This window comes from Panthera onca, chromosome A3 (genome assembly GCF_046562875.1).
Source record: "Panthera onca isolate mPanOnc1 chromosome A3, mPanOnc1 haplotype 2, whole genome shotgun sequence".
In the NCBI taxonomy this organism is placed as follows: Eukaryota; Metazoa; Chordata; class Mammalia; order Carnivora; family Felidae; genus Panthera; species Panthera onca.
Genome location: NC_138341.1, coordinates 139,635,132 through 139,651,406, shown reverse-complemented (window position 1 = coordinate 139,651,406; position 16,275 = coordinate 139,635,132). Strand labels below are relative to the sequence as shown.

The 16,275-nt window shown below is 55.2% G+C and overlaps 1 protein-coding gene across 4 annotated transcripts in view; it reads left to right on the top strand.

Moving 5' to 3' along the window:
- Positions 1–16,275, top strand: part of ZBTB46 (zinc finger and BTB domain containing 46) — a 62,818-nt gene that overhangs the window by 39,181 nt on the left and 7,362 nt on the right. The window lies entirely within an intron of this gene.

Sequence of the window (16,275 nt, the reverse complement as noted above, 5' to 3'; positions counted from 1 at the left end):
GAACGACGTTTCTGTTCACTTTATTTCCCTGGACTTACGGAGCCGTTGCCATATTCTGAGCAGCCTGGATGCCGCGGTCGGTTCACGGGACTTGGCTGTGAAGTCAGACCCAAAGCCGAGTACCTCGCTGACGGGCCGCCTGGCTTTGGGCACGCTCTGACAGGCATGTTGAGGCTCATTTCCCCAGCTGAGAACCGCATCACACGGTCGTTGTGACTTTAAAACGCAGTAGTGTCTGTGGACCCTCAGCTGTGTGAGCAGAGAGTGGCTGACGTGCTCCCACACGTCGGTCCTGCCCCGTCTCGCGTCAGACCTTATGCTGCGGGCAGAGGCTCCTCCGGGGCCGGAGGATCCCAGGACACTTGACGGGTGCTGGGGGCGCCCGGCTGGGGGTCGGCGGGACAGGTTTTGTGGATCTCGTGGAAGGAGAGCAGGGGGATGCTCCGGGGAACGGGTGGCTGTGTGGGGAGGTGGGGGCACGCTCGTTCTGTACCCCCCACACGCTCCTCACGCACGCGTGCGCACCGTGCGTCCCAGACCGTGGGCAGCCCGACCGGTGCCGCCAAGGGTGACTTTGGGACAAGGGGTGGTCGTCGGTGCTTTTCACGGTCACCCCGTCTGCCAGGCTTTGCCTCCAGCGTGGCCTTGTCCAAAAGGCCTTTGGTGCATCTGTGCTGGGAGCCACCCTGGGCCAGGCAGTGGGCCTCGCGCCAGGGGGGCTGGCCCCCCACTCCTGGGGGTCCCGTGTGGGCCCGGACCCTCCCGCGGCAGCCCTCCCATCTCGTGGGTGGACGTGTCTCCTCAGACCTGCCTCGTCCCGAGTGGTCACCACACGCCGTGTTAATGCGTGGCGATGCCGGGCGCGTGTGTGACTGTCAGAGGCGTCACACGTTGGAGGGAGCGGAGAGCCCGGCAGTGGGACCCCCTACCGTTTATTAGTACATCTGTGACAAGTTCCAGGCGAAGTCTCTCAGTGGGTTTTGCTGTTCTGTTATTTCTGTTATGTTTTAATCTCCTTGCTTCTCCTCTTCTAAATCCCCCATTTTTCTTGTACGAACCTACCAGAGGCAGAGGGGCCAGAGAACAGGGTGCAAAAATGGGTTATTTTAAAACGTCGTTTTCTGACATCCCAAGTAAAGTCTGCGACCGGGTATTTGTGACGTCGAGGAATGAAAATACCCAGGTAAAAACCTTGTTTCCCAAAACGTCATGGTTGGCCGCCGGCCCCTGCCCCGCCCCCCACCGCCCTGTCCCTGGCAGGTGGCTTCGAGGAATCGGACGCACGGAGGCCGAGCCGCCGTCCGGGGTTAGGAGGGCTTGTGGCAACCTGTCCAGCACCCGCTTTCCAGGTGTTTGTCCCCGCGAGCGTGTCAGTGTCGGTGTGTGGCCTGGGCCACTGCTGCACGTTTCCCGCCCCGAGAAGGGGCCGAAGCGACTCCTCTGTGCTGTCTGCTCGGCGGTGCCCGGTTGACTGGCACGGTCTCTCCGGGCGCCCGTGGCCAGGGGTCGGGCTCAGAACCCCGTGCCGGTCACCCTCCACGACCACTGCTGGTTCCTAGATGCGTCCTCATGGGCGGGAGCGACTGTTCCGTTCGGCGGAACGCGGCCTAGCAGGGCCTGGCTCGGCGACTTGGTCCCGCGCCTCCCTCCTCACCCCCCAGCGCCGGCTCAGCCTGGAGACGTGTTCCCGGAGCCCCAGGCACCAGCCGGCAGCTGACGTCTCCAGCCCGGTGGGCAAGCGGTGTGTGTGCCCGAGCCTTCGACGGCACCTCCGAGGAGGTGTGCTGATAGCAAAGCTCTGGGGTGAAACGCCCGGGCTCCACCAGCCCAGGGGCCACCCCTCAGCTCGGGCGGGCGCAGGGGCCTCTGTTTCCTCCTCGGGTGGCTCAGAAGGGCAGGGGCCGGGGCTGCGGCACGAGGCGTCCCCAGAGCCTGGTCTGGTGTGAGAGGCGGGCGGTGCCAGAAGGCCGGGCCGCGGTAGCTCCAGCCTCCCTGGGTGGGTTGTTGACGATGCACGTGTTGTTACATGATTTCTGGGGCGCCCCAAATGGGTCCACGTCCCAGCAGACGTGGGCCCGTAGCCGGAGAAGCGAGAGGACGGTGTGGTGCTAGGCTCGAGCGGCTGTGCGGGGTGGGGTCCTGCCCCTGCTCGCCGGGCCTTCTGGAGGCGGGACGTGCTAGGGCACAAGGCCTGGCCGTGGCGGTTCGGCGACAGAAAGGGAAACAGTTGCAGGTGTGTAAATCAAGGGGCCTGCCACACGTGCAGGCAGGGCACCAGTGGTAACCAGCAGCCAGCATTCACGGTTCCCCCTGGGCAGTCCGGAACCTTCTAGGGGAGGTTGAACGGGTCTAATCGCATTGGCTTGGCTGTTAGGGTTTTCGGACAGTTTCATTTCTAGATCAACGGTCTAACTGATTGAAGGACCTGTTCGTGTTGATTTGGCATAACTTGGGTCTTCTGCTCTTCCCGAGTTCCAGGGGTAGGCCAGCACCGCACCTGCTCACGGTCCTGCTTCACTGAGTAGAGACTGAGAAGCATGGGCCGTGTCCCCAGACTCGGCCCTGCTGCGTTTGTGAGCGTGCGCTGGTCTGAGAGGGACCTTGACGCGGGCGTCGCCTTCCTGGGCCTTGAAAACTGCCACGGGACCGAGCTGCTGGAGCGGCCCGCCGCGGTCCGGGAGGGTGGGCGCCTCGTAAAGCCACCACGTCCCCCCAGCAGCTGAGAAGGCCCTGCTGTTGTTGGTGTTCAGTCGGTAGATACCACGTGTGAGGGACGAGCTGAGGGTTCCCCCCGGTGCTTACGGGCGGGCGCTGTCGTGTCTGGGCGCAACACGTGCCACGTTCCCTCCAACTCTTCACGGGGAGGGAAGCCTCAAAAGAGCGCGGCGTGGCCGCGAGCGGGGGCTTCTGCGTGGGCCCCGGAGCCGCCGGGCTGTGCCCGTCCCTGCCCGACCCAGGCCGGCCCCGACGTCCGGGAGCACTTTGTGGGGAACAGCGGAACCGTTTTCTGTTCTGACTGTGGTTAAAGATTATTTCCTATCATGCGTAAAAAAATGAATCAAGGACCTTTTCTTGATTCTGGATTGACCCTGGAATTCTAAGCGACTTCTTGCAAAGAGGCACTGGATGATGTCACCGCACTTGTCGAGAAACACCCTGCTCGACACACCTTGAAGTACTTCGCGGAAGATGGTTTCTCGAGGCCACAGGTGCGCATGTGCTTGTGTTTGCACAACGTGTCCTCACTTTCTGTGCTGGAACCCTCTGTTGTAATCATTTTGCTTCTGGGAGAGAGACCCGGAACGCAGACAAGTCGCACGCGGAGACCCCGGCTGTTTGGGGGTGGTGAGCTGATAAAAATACCCAAACACCGGCCCCCGGCGAGACCCAGGCTTCGTGTGTAGCAGTGCTCTGCTCGCGGCATCAGGATCAAGGACAGCGCTCCCGGAACTCTCCCAAACAAGCCACCAGCAGGTGTCCGTTCACGTGGGTGAGACTCGTTTCCTGTGTTCCCAGGGCCTGGCACCAGCCCCAGTCACTCTTGGGGGGATGCTCATCGCAGAGCAGAGGCCCCTCCCTCTGGCCCCTCCACCCTCCACTCAGAGCCCGGGATGCCTGCTCTGGTGAATGGCCAGACCCAGCCCAGGACAGCACCACCCCCCCGAGCCCAGGTAAGACGTGAGAGCGGCCGCCACGTCCCGAGCGTCCCGGATCAGCCGCCGTCCAGCAGGCTCGGGTGCGTCCCCGGCATGTCTGTGGTCGTACCAGGCTCACGATGAGCGTCGGAGCAGAAGCTGCTGTACCAGATAGACGTCTCTGGTGCTCAGCTCGGCCCAGTGAGAGGAACCTCACTTTAGGTTGACAAAGTTACGGGCTTTGGCGGTAGTTACCGTTACGCTCTCACAGCCTGACGTAAGGTTAAGTCGGTCACGTATATGTGTCCGTACGTTTTACTGAGGCACGGTTGACACGCTGTTGCGTTGTTTTCGGCGTGCGGCACCCTGACTGCACACCTCTGCGCCCGCTCCCCGCAGGGCGCCTGCCGTCTGTCGGCAGGTGCCAGCGACTGTGTTCCCTCTGCCGTACATCTCGTTTTCCATGTGCGTGTAATATAGACATGTACTTAAGTAAATTTAAATAAAAGTGCATTTTTTAAAGTTGATTTCCATTTATTTTGAGAAAGATACGGAGAGCAGGCGGGGGAGGGGCAGAGAGAGAAGGAGACAGAATCCCAAACAGGGCGTGGGGCTCGAACTCAGGAACCGTGAGATCATGACCCAAGCTGAAATCAAGAGTTGGGATGGTTAACCGACTGAGCCACCCCGGTGCCCCTGAACGTACGTTTTTATATTTAAGTCAAGAGATGTCTCTAAGGAATTTCCCCCTGATGCGAAGACATTTGATTCGTCAGCTGCGGGTTAAAAATGGCTGTGCTGGTGGCCGCACGTTTGTGACCGTCATGGACCCTGGGTCCTCAGGAATGTCACGGACAGTGAGCTCTCCTTCCTGTTCCTTGGGTCCGAGGGGTTGTTTATAAAAGAAAGGTCTGCCAGGGTTGCTTGTCTCCCTGAAGGAAAATAAGTCTTTAAGAAGAGCTTACTCACATATTTTGGATTCTGAAATTAATTGATTTCCTATGCGGTCTTTTCCAACAGGACGGTTTTGGTGGGAGATAGATCGTGTTCTGTGCATGGATCTTCCCTGAGTGTCTGTTCACTGAGAATCAGTTGTAGCCTCCCTTCCCACATGCGGGACAGCTTGTCCTCATGGTGACAGGGCAGGGACCGTGGCAGGGACCTGATAAGAGGTGGCATCGTCACGTCCCGACCGCCTGTAACTTCTCTGTGTCTTGTTCTGGATCGATGCCCCTTGTTAGCTGGAGCCCTGGGCTCCACAGGAGGCCTGCCCTGGAGTTGGCCCCCGCTGGCCCTTGGGAGGGTCTGTGGGGGCCAGGGGCCCCCCAGGATGTCTGGGGCCTTCTTCCAGCATGCCGTGCGGCCAGCACTCCCCCCCCCCCCCCCCCGCAACCTGACGGGTGCCCAGAGCTCCGACAGCCTGACTGTGAAGTCAGCAAAGGAGCCGTGAGGGAGGCGCCCGTGGAAACAGAGGGCTCTGCTGACAGCCTCGAGGCTGGAGAGGCCTCACCAGGCACCTTTGCTCTGGAGCAGACGCTCCCACCCGCCTCTGCCTCAGCCAGGCCTGGCATTCAGGTTTGGTGGCCACTGGGTGACGGCAGAACCACACAGGACGGGGACAGCTGTGGAGGCTGCACTAGGCACCCGTGTGAGCCTTTGAAGCTGTCACTTCTTGGGGTGCCTGGGTGGCTCAGTCAGTTGAGCGTCCGACTCTTGATTTCGGCCCAGATCATCATCTCCTGGTTCGTGGGTTCGAGCCCTGCTTCGGGCTCTGCTGTGACAGCCTGCAGCCTGCGTGGGATTTTCCCTCTCTCTCTCTCTCCCTCTCCCCCCCTCCCCCTCCCTCTCTCTCTGCCCCTCCCCCACTGGCTATTTCTCTCGAAATAAAAAATAAATGAAAACAAAGCTGTTACTACACGGCAGCCAGGTGCAGAAGGCCTTCCAGTGCCCTGCTGGTGGGCAGGTGGGCGGGGCTCCTCTGGGCGACAGGGCTGGGGTTCACCCGGATGTTGTAGGGTTTGCCGTCTGCGGGGGCAGAGAAGTATGCCGCCGTCCCTGCAGCAAGGAACCTGATAGCTCTGACCCCATTGCTGTCTGGAAAAATCCGAGGACAGGGCCTCCGCACGATGCTCTTGATGTGTGTGTCTCACGACGTCTCTCTCCAGGTGTGAAGGAGAGTTACCGAAACTGCTTCCTTTCAGAAAGAATGCCTTGTGTTCGCTTGCCCGCCTCTGTTGGACGTGTTGGGCCGCACCTCTGCTCACTGGCACGGAGCAGGTGGCTGGGGATGTGGCGGGCTGCCCGGGGCCCGGAGGCTCACTTTCGCCGGCAGGGCAGCGGGTGCTTTCCCAGGAGGGAAGCGGGCGGCCCCAGTCCGGGCTGCGGAGTGAGCGGAGGCGGAAGTGGCTTGGCTTCTGAGAGGGCGGGGCTTCCCCGTCGCTCTGCCAGGCGGCCCCCACCCTCCCGGGCCCAGCCCCGGCCGCGCTGCGGCTGGCCTGGCCCGGCAGTCCCGGCCGAAATGTGGACACTGGCAGAAAGAGCCTGTGTGGCTGTCTGGGTTCTGAGTTCACCAGGTGGGGACACAGGGGTCCGGTGGCTGCTTTTCCTTTTATTTGCTCACTTGGAGGACTTTTCCCCGGGGTGGATGGAGTGTGGACATCTGCACTGGGGACCGTCTGTCTGTGCTGTTGTGCTGAAAGGCTGTGGTTAAAATTTTAAAACGGTTGTGGCTCCCGGCTGGCTCAGTCGGTGGAGCACACAAGTCTTGATGTCGGGACTGTGAGTTCGAGCCCCACGCTGGGTGTGGAGATGACTTAAAAATTGTAAAACAGTTAACACGTTTCAGACAGGTACCATCCTCTTAGATGGTGCCTAAGAGAAATAGGTTTGTAAGAAGAAAGAAATAGGTTTGTGGTCGATGGTCCAGTGATAAGAGGCGCAAGAAACATTTTTAGAATAGATAGCTGTCTGATTGGGTTCTTATATTTACCGTTATTTCCCTTAAAACTGTACAGCCACGTAATATGGAATTTTCAGCAGGTGCATTTAGATACCCATTGCTCGTATTTTGTTGAATTTCTCATTGAAATACTGTGGCTCATGGATTGATCTCAAAGAGTTTTTTAAAAACTTATCAATATGTAACATCAATGTCTCTTGAACACAGAATTTCAGTAATAAACAGTTGGCTCTTGTTTAGGTATATTTACTGCCACATAACCCGCTCCACATCTGTATTCGCTTCGGGCCTCTTGGTGTATTTGCCGTGTTCACGTGCTGGGGAATGACAGATGCCACAGACGTGGCTGTCAGTCCCATGTCGCAGGGGCTCACGTGTGCATGCGTGTATAGAATTGAAGTCTTCTACTCACTTGGGGATATTAAATTACTAATTTAGATTGCATTTAAAATATATCATCCAGGGGCGCCTAGCTGGCCGAGTCGCTGAGCGGGTGACACTTGATCTTGGGGTTGTGAGTTCGAGTCCCACGTTGGGTATAGAGTTTACCTAAAAAATCAGAAAGACCCCAAAATCCAGACACAATATATAATCTAGTCTTGATTATTGCTGGTTTTGCACTTGTGTATATAACTCCAGCGCTGGGGAAAAGGCATTGCTCTATTTTAAGGAAAACTCTCTGATCTTGTAGTTTCAGCCATCACTGGCTTGTATTGGGCTTACTCTCCAGGCAAAAACCATTTGAAAATCCGGCGAACACACACACACACACACACACACACACACACACCCTGGAGACTGGCCAGCTCAGGTGGCACATATGGGGCTGTGCTCCTAGAGAGTGGAAGAGCACACAGGACGAGCTATGTTTTCACCTTGAGGTTTTGCTGGTGGATTTCCCAAACGGGGGGACAGGAAGCAGGCCAAGCACAGAGCAGCAGTGTGCTTGCTATGCAAGAACATGGAGGGTGTCCTTCGGGGCACCCAGAGTGGCTGGGACTGGAGGAGCAAATCTCAAAAAGCAAGAACCCACAGAGGAGGAGCCCCCAGTTCTGCACACGAGCCCTTTAAACTCGTGAGCCATGCACAGAGCAGAGATCTCCACGGTTGTGCGGCTCTGGGACACGGGGGGGGGGGGGGGTAGGGCAGTTCAGGCCCAGGGAGGGAGGCAAGGAGACACCCTGGGCTTTCAGCAGAGACCCCGGAGGGGCCACACTTTGAATGTGAGAGTCACTCCCTCAGAGTAAGACCAAAACCAAATGAGACCAAATTTAGCCCCAACAAGAGCTAAGGCAAAGCTCCACAGGGGAGGGTGATCGTCCCGAATCTATCTGCTCAACAGAAGTCATAACAACATGCAATAAAACCTTAACTGACCCCACGGGTAGCGTCCCCGCTGTCTCATCAGCCATGCCTGGTGTCTAGGAAGAGGTGACAGCACGTGCTAAGTGACAGAGCCACATGACCGAATCCCTCCAGGGAAGGCGGGCACACAGCACATTCACCTGGCAGGGACATGAAGACCCACTACTGACATATTCAAGGAACATTCTGGAAATGAAAGTATAATATCTGAAATTAGGGATTCACTACATGGTTTAATAGCAGTCTGCATACAGCGTAAGGTAGGGTTAGTGAACTAGGAAGCTCATAGGAAAAAAACCCAAGAATGGAATAAAAGCAAAGAGGCACAGGAAACACAGTGAAAATGCTGAATGCATGAGTAACTAGAATTCCAGAAGGAGATAGGAGGATGTGGGACAGAAGTTCAGTTTCCCAAAGCTGATGAAAGACGTCAACCTACAGATTTCAGAAGCTCAGGAACCCCAGAGCAGAATGAATTCCAGAATAAAGCAACAGGAAACAATAACTGGGCACATTATGGTCAAACTACTGGAAACCAGCAACAAAAAGAAACATCTTAAAGCAGCCGGATGGGGCGCCTGGGTGGCTCGGTCGGTTGAGCGTCCGACTTCAGCTCAGGTCATGATCTCGCAGCTTGTGAGTTTGAGCCCCGCGTTGGGCTCTGTGCTGACAGCTCAGAGCCTGGAGCCTGCTTCGGATTCTGTGTCTCCCCCTCTCTCTGCCCTTTCCCTGCTCATGCTCAGTGTCTCTCTGTCTCTCAATAATAAATACACGTTGAGAAAAAAATTTTTAAAAAAAGCAGCCGGTGAAGAAAAGTCTCCCCTTTCGGGGGAGCAACAACTGATGTCGACTCTTTGGCACAGCGACACCTACCAGTACCGCGGGGAGCCTGCCCTCTGATGTGCCCACAGAGATGCCCTTCACCGATCGGGGCCGCGTGAAGATGTTGTTGTCCAAACACACAAACCGACCCGAGAGTTCACTGCCGGCTGACCCCACGCTGGCTGGAGGGTGGCCCTTGGCAGGCGACCCACAGAATTGACCACGTGAGTGCTGCAAACGCATCTCGGTTGTTTAAAACAACATTTATAGTTTCTTCCAGGGTTTTAAACGGGAATTGGAGTCGAATGCATGACATTAACAGCACAAAGGGTCCGGGATAAATGAGCTTGAGTGGTTCTTGGATTCTTCTTGAAGTCATGTAAATAATGGCAAAAGTGGTAAAGTACAGCTAAAGGCTTATGAAGAGAAAAAAATGGAATAAAACTTGATTCATTTGAAATAAGGCAGGCAAGGAGGCATAAAGGAACAAAACACATAAAGGACAGAAGAACCACACAAATAACCACGCAAATTAAGATGATAGGTTTCACCCCGCTGTGCCTGTCATGACCCATAGACTAAAGACTCCAATAAAAAGATGAAAAAATCTGCTTTAAAAAAGTGTACTGTTTGTAGGTGACATAAGTCATAGATAAGCACACAAAAAGCATTAAAGCAAAGCGATAAATAAGATAAACCAAGGAAACCCCTAAAGGAAATCTTTAATCTTAATGTCAAAGTAAACTGAAGAACTATTACTCAAGAGACATTCCAGGATGATGAAAGAGTCAATTCTGTAGGAAATGTGACAACCCTAAGTGCATGTATTTAGTATTAAAGTATAGGAAGGAGGGGTGCCTGGGTGGCTCAGTCTGTTGAGCGGTTGACTCTTGATTTCGGCTCAGGTCATGGTCTCAGGGTCATGAGATCGAGCCCCACGTCGGGCTCTGCCCTGAGGTGGAGCCTGCTCGGGATTCTCTCTCTCACCCCCTCTGCCCTCCCTACCGCTCTCTCTCTCTCTGTCTCTCTGTCTCTGTCCCTGTCTCTCTCCCTCTCAAAATAAAAAATATAGGAAGTAAAAGTCGAACGCCGTCAAAGGAGTAAGACGAGCCCACATTAGAGTCAGGGATTTTGGCACGTCTTCTCAGTGATTGACAGGACAGCGGACAAGTGTGAGGGAGGACAGAGATCTGAACAGCTTTCAGATGTTACACGAACCGTGAATCTCTGTAGTAAATCCACCTGGTCAAGGTGTTTGTTTCATCTATCGCTGGATTCGACTTGCTGCTGGGTTAGGCGTCTCCCACGCCAGTCCGGGGATGCGCCACCTGTAACAGCACAAGTAGCCGATCTGAATTCACACGCAACAGGCGCAGACTCTTCCCAGTGCACCTGAGGCATGAACAGAGTCGAAGGGTAAGTGTGGCTACGGGGCAGGTCTCAGAACCGAAGGACTGGAATCGTAGCGTGTTCTCTGACCTCAGTGAAATTAAATTGACAAATAAATAAATAACAGCAAAAAGGTACTGGAACATCCCCTAAATGTTGGGAAAGCAAACAACATACTTCTAAATAATCCCCAAGTCCAAGAATAGGTCACAATGGAAATTATAAACTATTTTCCACCAGGTGATAATGAAAATAGAAGCCATCAGGACTGACACGATGCATGAGGGGACCTCATGCCTGTAGCTGCACTGAGGCGAATTTGGGGTCAAGAAATGAGAAAAAGAATAGCAAATTAAACCCAATGAACTAGAAATCCGACATCCAGTGGGAAAGTGAACAAAACGGAACATCGGTGTGTTGAAAAGATCAATAAAGCTAATGAACTCCTATCAACGGTGATCAGCACAAATAGAAGGCAGTGCTAATTGTAAATAAAAGGTGTTGGAAAGATCACCGCTAAGATCCTGTGGACATTAGACAATAATAAAATACTGTGAACAGTTTTATGCCAACACATTTGACAAGTTGGGGGGGGGGGACGCTCAAATTCCTTAGAAAACACTCTATCAGACCCGGATGCACCAGGTCAGCCGGGGAAGGAGCCCTGACTGTGGCCTCCTCGGGACCAATGGGACCAAACGTGGGAGAGAGCCGGCAGGCTCAGGATGGCCAGTTTGACTGACTTTAGTGGCTCGCGGGGGCTGGTTGTGTGGTGCTGGGTGAGGCAGTGGGAGAGTTGGCTCGCATGTGAAAGGCTTAGCTGGAGGAAAGTTATTTATTATCTCCTGGAATCGGCCAACCCCAGAGGGGCTACCCCAGGACCCCAGATGTGCACGCACCAGAGTCCAGGAGAGAAAGAGTGTGGACACAGTGGAGGCTGCCTCTTGCAGAAGGAGAGCTCGTGGACGCGAGGATTACAGAGCTGCAGTGATCCACGGACAAGCCGACCGTGGAGCGGAGTCTGGCTCAGACCCTGACATGGGTGGGGGCGCCCCCGCCGTTCTTTCCAGTCTGTGGTTCTCAGGGGACCGGATATCGTGCGTGGCTCTCAGTGGACCGGATGTCGTACGGGGTTCTCGGTGATCAGATGCCGTGCGTGGTTCTCAGTGAATCGGATGTCGTGCGTGGTTCTCAGTGAATCGGATGTCGTGCGTGGTTCTCAGGGGACCGGATGTCGAGGAGGAAAATGGATCCTGATTTCTGCCTCAGGTCAAGCACAAAAGTTAATTTGGGATGGATCATAAGCCTGATTATAAAAAGTAACAGGTTTCTAGAAGAAGCCCTAGGAGAGAATAGCTTCTGATCATGGTGGTAATTTCTTAAGCAGTTCATAAAAATCACTAATAATAAAAGTCTGAAAAAATGGACTTCATTAAGTTTATTAATTTGTCCACTAACAGTATCTTAAAGGGAGTAAAAGGCCAGTCACAGAGTAGAGAAAATGTTTGCCATAAATATATCTGACAAAAGAGTCACATTCAGAATACGTGAAACTTTAAAAATCTAAGAAAGAGGCAACTTGGCAAATCCATGAGAAGACTTGAACAAGCACTTCACCGGTGGGCTCGGTGTCTCCAGTGGATGGGAGATGTGTGGCGCCTGGGCCACCAGGGGCAGGAGCGCAGAGACCGACAGATCGGCGATGCCTGGTCTCTGGGAAGATGCGGCAGCTGGGATACTCATGTGTGGCTGGAGGGAACATAAATTGGCACAGCCACGTGAAACACCTCTTGGTATCTACCAAGATGGAACGTCCAAGTACCCTGTGGCCCAGGCATTCCTGTCTCGGGTTTATGTCCAACGGAAGGGAGAGCCCTGTTCAGCAGGAGGCATGTATGAGAGCCGTCTGAGCACCACTGTCCTCAGGTCGGATATCCTTCAGCTGTAAGATGGGTGCGTGGTCATGTGGTCATACCGTGGAATACTATGCAGCAACAAACAAGAACAGCCCAGCTCCAGGCAGCGATGTGGTGACTGTTGCAGACTATGTTACGAGAATAACGCCAGGCCCGAGTGTGCGATCCCACCCTGAAGCAAACGTATGGTGACGGAGGGCAGAACGGTCATTGCCTATGGGGGGACATTGACTAGGAGGGGACCAGGGGCACCTTCAGGGTGCTGCGGACGTGCAGAGTCCTGACGTACATGGTGGTCACGTGGGTGCGGACGTCGGTCAAGATTCACTGAGCCGTACAGTTCAGGTACGAGCACTTCATGTAAGGTTAGGAAGCTTTCAAAGATAATTTGGACATAGCATAGCTTCACTCTATTCTAACACAAAATAATCGATAGCCCAATAAATTTGTAAACAGGAAAGCAAAGTGGGGTTCACATGAAGTGGAGTCTCTTGGAAATTGTCATCAGAGGTAGGCTAAAAAATCCAGACGGCGATATGGGTAGACTCGCGTGCTCTTCTGGAGAAACTTCCCCTGTGCACCTGTCTGCAACCTGCCCACTCCATTTGTCGTACTAGCGGTTCCTTGGAGTCTCTGATGATATCACGAAATAGTCGTGGAATGTTCGCTTGAATGGCGGATCCTTGTGACAGATCCGATCCTCCTGCGGCCCCGCACGGAGCCGGGGAGGTCCAGGACAGGGGGCAGGAGGGGCAGTGGTGCTTGCCGAGCAGTGTCCTCGTAGATACACTTCTGTAAAATCATAGTCGAATGTCACTGAATTTATTCTAGTCAAGCTGGTGCCAGCTTCTGAAGCCCTGCTCCTTGATCACTGAAGCTTGCTATTTTGCTGGCATGCTTGGTCCCAGGCCAGAGGGTTCAGTTTTGGGGACAGATGGGCAGAGCGTCTGTTCCAATTTAATGGTATCTGCGCTCTTTCGTTTATTTCAATTGCTCTTTCATCATTGGCCTCTTAGGGCTTTATTAGTGTCTATGAGAAGGACGCTGTGTGATGCTGAAAGTTTTTCTAAGATACACAGACTGTAAATCACAGGTCCTAGAAGTGTTAGGTTCTTTCCAAGAGTAAGTTATTTCGGTCACGACAGCCAATGAACATTTCCCTCCGTGCTTACGGTGCCGGCCACTAAATGAGTGGCTTGAATGGTGCCCCCCCCCCCCCCCCCACCGCATAAGCTGTGTCCATGTCCTAAAACCCGGAACCTCTGAGTGTGACCCTGTTTGGGAAAAAGGGTCTTTGCAGAGGTAATTAAATGAGGTCATCTTGGAATGTCCACGTTGGAGCTAAGTCCAGTGACAAGTGTCCTTGGAAGAGACAGAGAGGAGACCCACAGAGAAGGAGCCACGTGAGGGAGACAGAGAAGGGGAGGACGTGACCTCAGGCCCAGGACGCCTGGACCGCCTGGAGCCCCCAGAGGCAGCGGCCCTGCCCTGCCTGGACCTCGGACTCTGACTTCCACGCCGGGAGACGGTAGATTTCTGTTGCTTTAAAGCTGCCCAGCTTGTGGTGTTGTGTTCTGGCCGAGACAGGAAACTAAGAAAACACCAAAACGTGCTGGGACAGGGTGACTTCAGAGGATGTTTCAAGCGTCCCGTAGCCGCACGGGGGCTGCGTTCCCGGGGAGGGGCCCTGAAGGGGAGCCTTACTCACTCCCGTGCCTGTGTGAGCTAAATTGTTTTTCTAGGGAAAAATGTACTTCCGCACGGAGAAATTTTTTTCACATGTTCGTCTGAGTTGTTAAATACAGAAGGCTGGAATATGTAATTCAGCATTTTAACTGTCGTGTTTATAGAAGCTATGACTAAACACATTCTCAAAAAAAAGGTGGTTTTAAATAAAATAACATAAAAGTTCACTTCGTCTCCCTTTCCCTCCCAGAGTCCACTGACTGACGGGGCGGCCGGGCCTGCAGAGGCAGATGAGACCACTTGTGCCAGGTGTGACCGGCACGGCCAGACAGACGTCCCCCACAGCTCAGAGCTCCTAGTGTGCGTCCCCGTGTCCCGGGTCCTGCCGTGGGGGGTGCCGGAGCCCCCCGCCCTGGGGACCAGAGCCCCAGCGGCACCCGGCAGCCCCCTTCCTCCGGGCCCTCCCTTAGGAAGGGCGGCTCCTCTCGGCTGAAGAAGCCGCTGGGCCCGCAGGCTGCCCTCTCAACAGCCCAGAAACCCGCCTGCAGCTCTCTTCCCCAGCCCGTGGCCGCTCGCCCAGCAGTTGTGGTGACCGCCGTCCCGCCCGCTTGGCCTCGGGGCTCCTGGCTGCGGGGCCGGGGCCGGGGCTGGGGGAGCCGGTCCCCGTGCTCCTCCTCAGGGCACACCCTCGGCAGGTGTTCAGATGCGCGGACCTCTCGCGGGGGCCTCATGGGCTCAGTCACACAGACAAACAAACGTGTGTGAAACTGCCACTGGAAAGCATAGCATGGGAAGGTGGTCACCGTGAGTTGGGGCTGACCCAGGCCGGCACGCAGCTTCTGTCTGAAGCAGTTCTGTATGACGGTCCGTGACGATTCCAGTTCTGTGACTTAACAATATGTTTATGCGTAGAAACGGGACTCCAAAGACAGGTGTCAGCTGAGGCCACCTTGTGGGATGGGTTACTGGTGGTTTTCCCTGTCTCCTGCTGGCTGTCATGTTCTCTGCAGCATTCTGGCGTCACCCCTTCCCCCGGCTGCACCTTCCCTCCTGTCCCCAGCTCCCGCCTCCCCCCACCCCCCACGTGTGCGTGTGTGCAAGCAAATGCATGTTAAAAGCTCCTAAGTTTAGGAAAATGCTTTACTTCTTTGGACGGGATTGAGATTTCTGAGAGGCACGGTGGGGGCTTGGCACCCTTTCCACGGGCACAGAAACCGTGAGGCGAGCCGGCAGCAAGGCTCCGCAGTGGCGTTGGCCGTGAGCTGTGATGAAGTCCACGTGGCTTAGTGTGGGGGCCGTGATGGCCTGAGTGGGGGTAAAGTCTCCCTGGGAGTGTGTCCCTGTAGGGATCGGCTCTCCGAGGGGTGTCGAGAAGCCCCGGGGTCCTCAGCTCTCAGGCACGTGGTAGGTGGATGGTCTCACTGGAAAATACAGAAACCTGGGTCACTTGATTTTTTAGATGCCTTTTAAGGGTTCTTGAGAGAAACACTTAAAAAAGAGCAGAGGCTACTTTGCGGCCCCTGCTTGGTGCAGTCGGCCGAGCACCCAACTCTTGATCTTGGGGTCGTGAGTTCAAGCCCCACATTGGGCGTAGAGCCAACTTAAAAAGAAAGAGCAGGGGCGCCTGGGTGTCTCAGTCGGTTAAGCATCCAACTTCAGCTCAGGTCATGATCTCGCAGTCCATGAGTTCAAGCCCCGCGTCGGGCTCTGTGCTGACAGCTCGGAGCCTGCAGCTGCCTGGGATTCTGTGTCTCCCTCTCTCTCTGCCCCTCCCCTGCTCATGCTCTGTCTCTCTCACTCTCAAAAATGGATAAATGTTTAAAAAAAAAAAAAAAAGAGCAGAGAGAGAAGCAGCATTCCCCCACACCGAAGTGGTCATATCCTAGGAACAGAGGTGTGGGAGTGAGGCCCAGCTCGAAGCAGGCCAGTCCAGGGGCCGGTGCGTCCGCGGTTTCTGCTCTGCACAGCTCAGCCAGCGTCATTTCCATGGCGACACGCCCAGGGCTGAGGTGTGAACAGCAGAATGGAGTTGGGGCCACGGGGCAGGGCTCACGGAGATGGCAGGGAGGGTCCCTGCCTCTGGGCGGCCCGGTGGGTGGCCCACGCTTCTGGCAGGCTGGCTGGTCCCCTCCAGCAGGAGGGGCCCAGGGTCTGAGTCGCCTTAGCTTTCCTGGGTCCCGCTGTCTTGGGCTACGTTACTCTGGGGTGCCGGTTTTCTTATCTGCCTCCTGGGCACCTCCAGGGGCAGCTGTGAGTGGGGTCAGCACCTGCCACACTTGGACATTTGGCAGGGGTCTGAGGGCGTGGAGGAAGACTGCCAGCTGACGGTGTCCACACCCCTGCTGGGGTTCATTCCAGCAGCCCACCTTTGGTCTTGACCGTTGTTACCCTTGGTCTGTCTTCTGGGTGCCGGTGCTGGTGTGCAGTCGGGCAAGTGCCCTCCAGAGTGTAAGGCGATGCGAGGGCCCAGGAAGCTGCATCCAGACAGATGTCCACCTTTCAC